Consider the following 6846-nt stretch of genomic DNA (forward strand, 5'->3'; position numbering starts at 1 on the left):
TAAAAATAGAAAAAGCCCTAACTTTTTTCTGAGACTGTAAAGCAATCTTTTTTCTACAAATGTGGAAACCTGAAATATTTTACGAAGAAAATGTACTCTTAATTTACCTCGCTCAGACGCAACATTTTCCAACTAAATGACTTTAAATATATCACTGGTTTATAAACACTTATTTGTATAAAAAATTATTAGTATGCTGTGAAACTAAAATTACTTGTCAGTTATGTGTGCCAGTTTACATTTAACGTCATAATTAAGTTGAGATCTTTTGACGCGTTTTTGTAAAATTAATTAAAGATGGAGCGCATTTCCAACAATGAGTTAGCTGATATTCATTTTATTTACGGTCACTGCAATGGTAACGCACGAGCGGCTTTAAGAAAGTATCAAAGGCGGTGTCCAACAAGAACATATAGATGGGAAATTACTTGGCACTGTACATAGGAATTTAAGAGATCAAGGAAAATATAGACGCTCCCGATGACAAGGACGTTTTTTGGGGAACTAGAATTTAGACAAAGCGCTAAATAAAATTTCAGATAAACCTCAAATAGCATTAAGACCGCTGACAAATATTACCAATATCCTTAAATCCATTGTAAGCATTTTTAATTTTACCGAGTATGAAAAAACGAGTGAATGTCTTCATGCTATTTTTTCATTATTAAAAAAAGGATAAAGGATTAAAAAAAAGATTTCATGAAGTCATACAACACATACTTTAATTTAAATTATATTTTCAGATCGAAAGAATGACTCCTTTCCTTTTGGATTGCATCCTTTCCATTATAAAAGGGTACATGATTTAAGAGCAAACGATTTTACAGCACGTACAGAATTTTGCCGTTGGATTCTAAGCCATCAACATTATTTAAAAAGCAGTTTATGGTCGGATGAGGCAACCTTTTCATGAGGCAAAGCATTCAACAGTCATAATACTCATTTTTGGAACCTCGAGAGTCCTAGAGTTGTTCGAAGGGCAAACTTCCAACAAAGATCCTCTTTTAATGCATGGGCACGTGTCATAGAGAATATCTTGATAGGACCGATTATTTTATCAAATAGGTTAAATACCCACAATTGTTTCAATTTTCTATAACATGATCGGCAAGAATTGCCAGAGGAATATGGAGGCGGTTTGAAATGTTCTTCCAGCATGATGGCGCCCAGCCCCTTTTGGTCAACCTGCAAGTGAATAGGTCAAGATGGCCCAGTAGACTGGCCAGCTCGATCGCCTGATCTAAACCCTTTGGATTATTATCTCTTGGGTAATATGTCCAATAATATTTATGCCACAGAAGTAGACAGCCCAGAGGAGCTTCTAAGGCGGATTCGCGCGGTCGGAAACCGAATAAAACAAATCCTTTTTGAAATTCTCCGGTCCCCATGTAAGGAAAAGGGCCAAACTGGGCATTCACGAAAATGAAAATTTGTTTGAACATTTACTCCAGTAAATTAGTGTCGATAATAATATTTACTCAAACTATAAAATGTTTATGGATAGCAGTGATATTTTTACAGTCATTTAGTCGGAAAATGGTGCGTTTGAGTGAGACTGGTGAGAGAAATAATTTGCAAAAAACTCTACTGCTTCAAGAAGGCGTAGCTCCGTTAGGAAGCATTTTTCGATACATGTTTATTTCAAAAATTAATATTATTTTTGGGAGCATTTCGGGACACTCTGTGTAAAACTGGCATAACCTTATAACTTATCGTTTAAGACATAAAATAACAAATTTTACTATTATACTATACATTTATTGTTAAATATAAATAATGAAATAAAGCATAATTTAAAAAAAATCATAACAGCCTTTCAAACTGTCCCTCTGTTTTGATCGGAACGCAATTGTGCTCTTGCCAGAAAAATAAAACATTCATTCACTTCTCGTAACATCTCAATGCTTTTACTATTAGAAGATTCAAATAACGGCTGAAATTGAAATAATTCTCTAAATTTTCCGAAATAACTTAAAAACGTTTAGTGTTGATGTAGTACACCTTACTGTCCCTTAAAGTTTACGATAAATTCGAAAGTTTAATACAAATTGTGGGGTTCGATTTTAAATGAGCAAATAATTGAGATTCGAAAACACGCAAATTCGGACTTTTATTGGGTGGTTCCTGGAGAACTTTTTATAAAAGTAAACTAATGCATGTCACCATTTGGTTCACATGTTAGGTCCGCTCGGAGTACCAGAAGTCCGATTCCAAATCAAAGTCATTTTTTGTGAAACGCTACTTTTACATATTTTTCCGGCTAATTCAAAAGCCTTCTAAATTTTTCATAAAAAAAATTAATTCTAAATAACACGTAATATAACGAAAAATGAACTAAAACAACTTCAAAATATGGGGGTTTTATTTATTATAAACTATAGTCGGTGACTACCATACGTTCACGACGCACCCCATACGTTACGTACGTCATAATTATTTTGTCCAAAATGTCCAGTCCAAAAAACAAAATCCAAAATGCAGATTTACTGCTATATACCACTTTGAGGCACGAATGAGCTATCCTTATAGAACACAACAGTAAAACCCTCTGTTATGTATAATTGGAACTATTAAATAAACTATTGAAAAATACTACTTACTTTTGCTAAATGATATAGCAAATAAATACAGATCAAAAACCAGCAACTATCACTCGTGAATTTAAGAGTCTAGGTAATGTCACAACGCGCCGTTCAACTACACTAAAGTGAGTACCACCAAATGTGCAAAGAAGCGAACTAAATTCTGCAAACCGTAGAACACGTTTGTTGCCGTCGTCAACGTAACGATTAGTTTCTATCAAAATTTCGTTCGCGAACCTGAGGTTACTAGAATTTGTGCAAAAGTACCAGTGGTGCACAGCGAAAGAGTTTTTACTTTCCTTCATTCAGTGGCTTTGGTGGGGTGGCCCATACTGTCGAAGGCTGTCTGCTATTGCATTATACGCGTTCCACTATAGACCATTTCGATGAAGACATTGAAACGCTCGGACGGCAGACGTAACCGACATATGATCGGGCTTATGTAATAATTTTAGCAATCTTATTTTTTTGGTTTTGCCAACTGGTTCTTGTAGGAAACGGGTGTAGAGCGTTTCTTTATACAGAAAGTCCCAACACGTCTTTCTTTGTGTGACGTCAAAATTGAGCCCAGGGCCTTCTTTTGGCGGTATCGGAACAACTCCTCTTAATGGCAGAATATTAATGGCAGAATTACTGTCATGCATAAGAAGGGTGAAATTATAATAATGATAATAATAATAATCACTTTATTTAGCATATTTGCTAGCACATAATGGCTAAGTTCATAATCACTGTTTTTATTCGAATGAATCTAAAAGTGCAATTTTTCGATCGGAGAGATGATCATAAAGAAGCACTTTTCTTTATTGTTCATTTGTTTTACTTTGACGCACATAGGCGCAAAAGTTTTTCGAACGAGGACGGCGTTTCGTCTCGACTTCGTCTCGGGTGTCAATCCGTCCGGATTTCGAAAAAGGGATTTTCGCTTTCCATTCCATCATTTTTCCATTAGAAAAGGTCATTCGAAACAAATTTGTGATATTTATTTTGTATTTATGTTTCGTATAACGATATTTGCAGTTAATGTTTAACATTATTAAGTGGCAAGAAAACAGAAATAGGTATTTTTTTCGCAAAAACTATGAACGCTACAAGATTTTACAACGATCACAAAATTGTGATCAAATAATTAGTGCATCAACTAAAAAAAATGAGTTTGATTTCAGCCCCCAAATAAAAAGTTCTGGTAGTTTTTGTACCACGACACACCAGAATTCACCTCGTATTTACATTAACTGTTATATTTTCATCTAGAATGTTATTTGCTTTACGGCAACTTCTGTTTTTAAAAAGTTTTATTAACAGAAATTACAAGCGTGTAGGTATACCCAGGATGAACCATACTTAATGACTAATTAAAATTTCCACGGGCTTCCTATTTATATGATTAGTCTACTGCTGAATATGCATTTCTATACTCAGCAGCATAAAGGTCGTATCCCTATTTATGACTCTCCTGGTAGATTTAGAAAAAACGCTCAAAAACGTAATTTTTTTTTTAAGTCTTGCTGACCACCACTGCATTAGACAGGGTGTTTCATAAACAAGATACTACGTCACACTTTTCAAATGGAAACCAACTAGTTTTATGTCATTTTTCAATCCTGCCAGAAGTTTGTAGTAAATTTGGTTTAACATGTTCGTTACCCATCTTCAACCGGTTCAGTTTTATTTAATGATCGAGATATTGAGCCGTTCGGAAGTATCGCACTTTGCCGTTTCTATGGATGCCTCTGACAATTTAGTCAAAACAACCGTCAAGTGTCAGTGTGGGCTTAACGTTTTTTAACTTAACTACTCGTTTAGGAACCTATTTTAATACTCGAAATTTGCAACATTTAATAATTTCCTTTAAATTAAATAAATTAGTTATTAAGCAAAAACAATATTTATTAGGGAAACATATGCACTTCAATGTAGTAATAAATGTTGAAAATGGGGTCAGTTTTCCTTCGTACAGTAATAAAGATTTTGCTCAATTCTTTTGCTGCCATTATTAACAAGTAATCTGAAGAAATTTGTTTGAGCTCATGTGGAAAACTTCTTCAATCGACTCTGGTTTAGAGTCATAATTTTGTAAATTGGACCTCACCTACCAATCCACCAACTATGAAAGTTGTTATCTTCTTAAAAATGAAGATATTTGGCGTTATGGTAACTGTCCCCAGGTAGCACACCACGTCTTATAGACGTCTAAACTACGACATAAGATTCGGCCAGAAGACGTCAGATAGCTGGTCATTTGGACGTCCAAATGACCGCTACATGACACATCTTCCAGACGTCTGATTAATGACGTCGGCTAGACGTCTGCTTATTGACGTCACTTAAACGTCGGTTTTAGGTCTGTACATGGTCAGTACAATTACTTTATATTGAGGAAATGTTTTGGTTACAATAAGACACTATAGAATCTTAAATCGTATTTTATTGACAGGAAGCAAGCAAAGATGGTTACAACTTTAATTAATTAAAAGTATTTCTGACCAGCCACAAAAATAATAATAAAAACCGGAGGACAGATAAAAAACTACTATTCTTACGAACCCGTTCGAAAGAAAACTCTTTTTATTCCAAAAGGCCTCCAATTGCTGTCAGCTTCGACTTCGTCAGTAAGAAAGAGCCTTTCTAAACGCTTTCCTCCTCTTAATCGGAGGTCACAGTACCTCTTGCTTGAGTGGTGTGAGCAAGTTCTGGTTGATTACTGCCAGCTTCCTCGCCAAAAGAAGAAGTTTGATGCGCTGATGGAAAAGCTTCAACGATCCAGCAAAACAGGGCCATCACCCGAGGAGAACCAACGGAAGATTGTGGTCAACTTTACCAGCAAAGAACTTACTGCTGACGAACAAAGCGTGCTGGTCAAGGGAGGAAACTTTGCCATAGTACCGTCCAGGTCACCAGTAGAGGACATCATATCAAATGTAAAGAGTGGCACACGTTCGCTGCCCATTCAAACCGCAGAACAGATAAGGGCCGAGACTTTGAGAGTTTTACAACGCTCAAAGCCTCCGAAGAGCAACCTCACTTTCAGTGAAAGGAAAGCCCTGAAAACGCTGAATGAGGATAAGGAGATTCTCGTATTGCCAGCTGATAAGGGCAATGAAAAATTTGAGAAAAACGCTCTGGACACAGCCGTGAGAAAACCTAAGTGTTGGTTTCGCTGTTGATGACACTTTTGTTGTTTGGGGCCATGGTCTGACTGAACTTGAAGACTTCCTGATGCACCTCAACTCAATAAACCCTAAAATTCAATTCACTATGGAAGTGGAGAAGGATGGGCGACTGCCGTTTTTGGATGTCTTGGTGACCGGAAAAGCCAACGGAAAGCTGACCCACACGGTGTACAGAAAACCGACACATACCGACCGGTCCCTGCACAGTGGTTCAAACCATAATCCCAGTCAGAAATGAGGACTCATCAAAACTCCCACCGAAAGAGCCGGAAGAATCTGCAAACCAGCCGAGTTAGAGAGAGAATTAAAACACCTGGAAAGGGCCTTTGGTTGGAATGCATATAATAAGAAAGATTTCAATAGAGCAATTCGACCAAAAAACAGTAAAGATCGCTCGGAGATAACAGAGACGCATGATGAGCGTAAGAGTTGGGCTTGCCTCCCGTACATACATGGAGTCACGGACAGCATCGGCAAGATACTGGAGAAACACCAAGTAAAACCATTTTTAAACCAACTCGCACCATCCAGCGGACTTTGAGATCGGCCAAGGACAAACGGGATTCTTTATCAGCGCCAGCAGTCTACAGAGTTCCGTGCAGCTGTGGAAGAGCATACATCGGCACCACAAAACGAAACATAAACACTAGGATCACGGAGCACAAACGAAGCTGCAGATTTGGACAAACAGAAAAATCAGCAGTAGCGGAGCACGCACTGCTAGACGGCCACCAAATACGATTCGACGAAGTGGACATTCTGCACCAATCTGAAAGATACTACCCGAGACTCACCAGAGAGGCCATCGAAATAATTAAACACCAAAACAATTTTAACAGAAAAGAAGAAATTACGGCACTCAATCAAGATTTTGCGCCAAACAGCATGTGCGCCGAAGCGTTGCATACCCCCACCCTTCCCCCACGCATGAACACACACGGCTTGGCTGCATAAATCCGACCGGGAATCCAGCAGTTGAATCATAGATAGTTCATACTTTGATCAGTAAACATCGTGCTACGCATCGCGCTCTGCAGAATCACAGTGTTGGAAATCGAAGCGAAAACTGTCTACAAGACTTTACCATTCTT

At 37.5% G+C, this 6846-nt stretch overlaps 1 protein-coding gene across 1 annotated transcript in view; it reads right to left on the minus strand.

Annotated features, from left to right (window-relative positions):
* LOC109535543 (putative fatty acyl-CoA reductase CG5065) overlaps positions 1–2863 on the minus strand; it is a 49749-nt gene extending 46886 nt beyond the window's left edge. The window contains exon 1 of the mRNA XM_019901458.2: positions 2601–2863. The gene's annotated coding sequence lies outside the window, so the exon portion shown is untranslated. The remainder of the gene's footprint in view (positions 1–2600) is intronic.
* Between the last annotated feature and the right edge of the window lie 3983 nt (positions 2864–6846).

Source organism: Dendroctonus ponderosae, unplaced genomic scaffold (genome assembly GCF_020466585.1).
Source record: "Dendroctonus ponderosae isolate FM_Combo_2020 unplaced genomic scaffold, Dpon_F_20191213v2 Dpon_F_20191213_4, whole genome shotgun sequence".
In the NCBI taxonomy this organism is placed as follows: Eukaryota; Metazoa; Arthropoda; class Insecta; order Coleoptera; family Curculionidae; genus Dendroctonus; species Dendroctonus ponderosae.